The sequence below is a fragment of the Beta vulgaris genome, chromosome 9, assembly GCF_026745355.1.
Source record: "Beta vulgaris subsp. vulgaris cultivar EL10 chromosome 9, EL10.2, whole genome shotgun sequence".
Classification (NCBI taxonomy): Eukaryota; Viridiplantae; Streptophyta; class Magnoliopsida; order Caryophyllales; family Amaranthaceae; genus Beta; species Beta vulgaris.
This window is the reverse complement of record NC_079210.1, coordinates 19,564,123-19,568,953: the sequence shown is the minus strand read 5'-3', so window position 1 is coordinate 19,568,953 and position 4,831 is coordinate 19,564,123.

The window sequence follows — 4,831 nt, the reverse complement described above, 5'->3', positions numbered from 1 at the left end:
CTAATGTACACCCTCACTGTCTTAGAATTGTATTCCAATTTCATTTTTGTTTTGTCCAATTTCAAAAGTTCAACCCATATTTTAAAATTAATATATGAGAAAATATGGTTATGTAGTAACTTACTAATTAGATACATTTTTATATATAAGAACTAAATAACCACCTCCTTTTTCTCTTTTCTCTCTCTAAAACTCTAGCCTCCTCTATTCCTTTTTCATCAGTTAGGAGCTGTCATGGCTTATGTCATCTATGGTATGTCCCTCTTTCCCATTATTTTTAGTTTTTAATTCATATTCCTGTTTTATTTGTTGTATAAATTAGTATCTCGTTATGAGATTTTTTCAAACCCCGGGTTTTAAGTCTCTGTTGTGGAGGCCTCCTTCTCCCCTATAGAAGTTGTAAGTATGATTTGTTTTAGGTTTGAGAAATTATTCTCATTGGTTGAAGTTCGAGACTCGACATGAAGGTATTGGAATCTCGAATGCGGTTAACATGGTTCGATCAAAAATACTCTTCTCAAACTATGTCAGAATGATAGACTTACTTATTAATAGTTATTTGATTCAGCAAATACAAGAGGGATGCGTTGTATTGTTCGATCTCGTTCATTGTAGTTTTTTCGAATACGAATTTGATTTAAACTTGTTTAATTGTATCTTTTTTTTCTTTAATATCTATTATAGATGTTGTTTGGCCTTTAATTAATGAAATTTCTCTTTCAGAAAAAGATATATTTCTATATATGTTAGCAAAATTATATAAATTTTCTAATTTTGAGAATATTTAGTAGCAGGTATTATAATCAAATGCTTAAAGACGTATATTGGAGATCACTGAAAATCAAATATGTGAAAATTTATGAAAGACAAAGTATATCAATGTTGTCATTTGAGATCTTTTCATATTATGTCGATATAACAACATTTTGTATTTGATATGTAATAAAATTGCTAATATTAAAAGTGAATGTGAATTGGATATTGTAAAAAAGGTCAACCGACTAAAAAAAATCTAACATCGTCTATCACAAAATCTATGTATTATTTATATGTTTTTTTATTATATTAGTTGTTATTATTACTATGACTCTATTTTTCCTGTTGACAAATAACTATATTCCAACTAAACTTATAATCAATTGACAAGAATATGTGAAATATACAATATCTCATATAAGACCACATTAGAATGATTTATGATAAGACGAGAGTAATTTATTGTTTTAGAGGTATCACTTATAGTAGAAGCGATCCATTTAAGATATAAGGTGACCTATTCTCTAAAATTGACCCCTTTAACTTATACTCCCTCTATTTTTTTTAAAGTTTGTGCACTTGAAATCTTGACATTATTCATAATTAGAAAGAATTTTCTAAAAAGAAAATCAATATATATAAAGAAAATATAAAGTCACGTGGGATCTTATCTGATTCGTCTCAAGTATTACTTTATTAATAATCAATCATTATAATTTTTTCTAATATGTAATGAAATATATTTAAGGTAAAAAAAGTGTATTAGCTACGTGCACAATCAAAACAGTCAAGCTAATAAAATATAGGAGAAGAGTGATCTTTTTAACTTACAAAGTGTACCTTAGATTGATAACTACTACATGTTTTTCACTTTGGCTCCGTTTGATACGGTGTAAAACATTTTTCTAGAAAACTTTTTTCCTCTATTTTCAATTTCACATTGTTTGATTTGCAAAGGAGTGTAACACATTTTTTATAGCTGTGAAATTGCTCTCCCAATGATAAAATTCATTTTCACTTCAAAATAAAGAGAAAATAATTTTCCTTCCTTTTTCTTATCTCTCTTGTACACTCCTCTCACTACATCCATACTCTCTCATTCATATTCTTTTTGTTTCATCATTTTTCTTACATGAAACCAAACAACGGAAAACTAAATTTGGACTTATGCTTTTAATCGTTAATTATTTTCGTGAAAATCATTTTACAATAAATACGTTTTATGCCCGATCAAACGAAACCTTATTAAAGTAGCTACACATGGTTGTAATGGACACATGGAAAAGCACGTGAAATTTTTAATATGCTATTATTATTATACCATTAAAAACACTTTACGTAAATTCTTAATATTTTTAATTGTTGTTTTCTAAGTGGAACCTCTTTATTTGGACTCCTTATCCTCAAGAGTATATGATAGAATATATAGTTATTTGTATTGTTGTTAGATCCCTTTTAAAGTGTATATATCGTACTACTATATTTTTGTAATTTTAATTACTAATGCATCCTTCATTCCTAAACAAGTGTTATGTTGAGTAATTGATACTATTCATAAACTAACTTTGATTTTGTTTTCACGCTAACATTTAAAGAAAAATATAGTCAAGTGAAATCTGGTTAGGTTTATCCTTATATATACTTTCAAAATATCATTTTTTATAATCTTTACTTGTGCGCAATCAAAGATATTAATGATAAAAAATTAACACATCGAGTTATGTGAAAAGTATTAATGTAACACTTATTTGGGGACGCAAAAAGTATACATAATTGATGATGTAACTTTTGTTAGAAAAGAGCTATTAAAATAACTATTTTAATTGGAAAGACTAGGGGTGCTAATTGAGTTGAGCAGCTCACGAACAACTCGTGATCGACTCGGTTAATCAATATTCGGTCAACGCTCGACTCGAATTTGCTCGACTTGAGTTCATGATCGACTCGAGACCTTAACGAGTCGAGTTGAGCAAGCTCCAACTCGACTCGATAAGCTCGCGAGCAACCTGTTAAATTTTTTTATATAAATTGTTGAAATGAGAATGAAAGAAAAAATATAATTAAAAAGAAAGTAAGGTGAATAAGTTGGAAAGAGGGAGGAAGAAGCAATGCATAAAAATTATCCCATATTGGTAGAAAGACGAAAAATCAAAGCCTATTTTACTTTATAGATAGATGATGGCTTAAACAAAAGTTTCACATTGGTGTAAAACTAGAAACCAAAGCTCCTTTTGTTTATAAAAAGGGAAGGATGACACTTGAGAGTTTGAGTTAAGCTTGATGGGTTTGTGATGGGTTGAGCTGAGCATAATGAGCCCAAGTCAAGTTGAGCTTGACGAGTTCGAGTCGATCAGTCGAGCCGAGTCGAGCTTAACGAGCTCGAGTCGAGTACTCGAGTCGAGTCGAGCACCAATAATTCTTATCGAGCACGAGTCGAGCTAGAAAATTTTTTGCTCAACGAGTTCGAGTCGAGTCGGTCACTTTTCGAGTCAAGTCAAGCATACCCCAACTCAAGATCGACTCGCTCGATTAGCACCCGTAAGAAAGACCTAATAAAAACTTTTTTTGTTGAAAAAGACCTATTATAATACTCTCCTTTGTTAGTTCGGGCCACCTTAATGTTTTCGGCCAGAAAATCAATTTCCGGCATTGACTTTTTTCTTCTCTTTCTATTTTTATTTCTATCGATCCTAATCCCTTAATCCTACCGAACACTTTCCTTTTGCCTCCCATTTACTGCACATTCCTCCCCATCTTTTACCTTCCTTTTCAGCCTCTCAAACTTCTTATTAGATCTATTTTTTTCATCTTTCACCTTATGCAGCTCCTTCTCTTTCAACCTCAGATCATTTCTGAGGGTTTTCTTCTCCATCACGAGATTGTTGATTACATCTCTTTGCCAACCAGTGCTCCCTGTATCCGCGCGCCCAACAAAACATTCTGCATCCCCTAGTCTAGTGTATGAATTGGACAACATACCGACAACAAATAACCTTTCGGGGTGCTTTTGTCCAAGACACCGCCTTTATAATAGGAACACCACAATTGCAAGTGGTTGGTAAGGTAGTTGTGGAAGATGAGGAACCTTTAGCCATCGCTAACTAAATTCAACATATTAATTCATGAACAAACAATGTAATTATAAAACCCCATTGTTTCTGCTTAGAAATAGAGGATGCTAATGTTTGTTGAGAGACTTGATGTAGGCCCCAAGAAGGTACGTTTGAGCTCCACTATCCGTATGTCGAAATCCTGCAAAACAAGGTTACCTACCCAGGGGTGGTTTCGGGATCGCCCCTCTGACGCTCAAGTCAGTAGATGATTGAGGTAGAGAGAGAAAGTGATCAATGTAGAGAGAGATGCTCTGGATTGTGTAACTTAGAATTGCTTCCTTTTGTCTGATAAGACAAACCTTTATTTATAGAGGATAGGAGCCCCAATAATGAGAGTATTTTAGTCACCTCCAGCTAGTGAAGGGTTGGCTTCCCTAAGTATAGGGGTATTTTAGTAACTTTGCTGTAGGTGGGCTGGTCCAAGAAATGGGCACAAACAATTAGCCCCAAGCCAAGTAATCGGAGTAGAAATCGCCATTTTAGTGCGATTGATTGGCGGAATAAGATGATTGTTTTTTTGCCGATATTGAGCGGGACCCTCAAATCTTCATTATAGTTCGTAGTGGAGGAAATCTTCTGGCGCTAGAATTAACCAAGCACGGGTGAAACACCCTGGTGGGAATTGGGGGCAACGCCCCCGAACTTTTGCGAGGCCTTGACCGAGCGACTTCATGGGCCGAGCAACTCCACGGGCCTAGAAACTCCCTTAGCTGAGGAGCTCCACTGGCCGTGTGCCTCCATGGGCCGAACAGCTCCCCTAGCCGAGCAGCTCCACGGGCCGACCAGGTACCATGGTTGAGTGTCTCCACGGGCCGACCAGCTCCCCTGGCCGAGTGGGTCCCCGAAGTCCTGGCCGAGTAGGTCCCGAAGCCCTGGCTGAGTAGGTGCCTGGAGGCCCTCGCCGAGTAGGTCCCGAAGCCCTGACCGAGTAGGCTCCCAGATGCCCTAACCGAGTGAGTCCA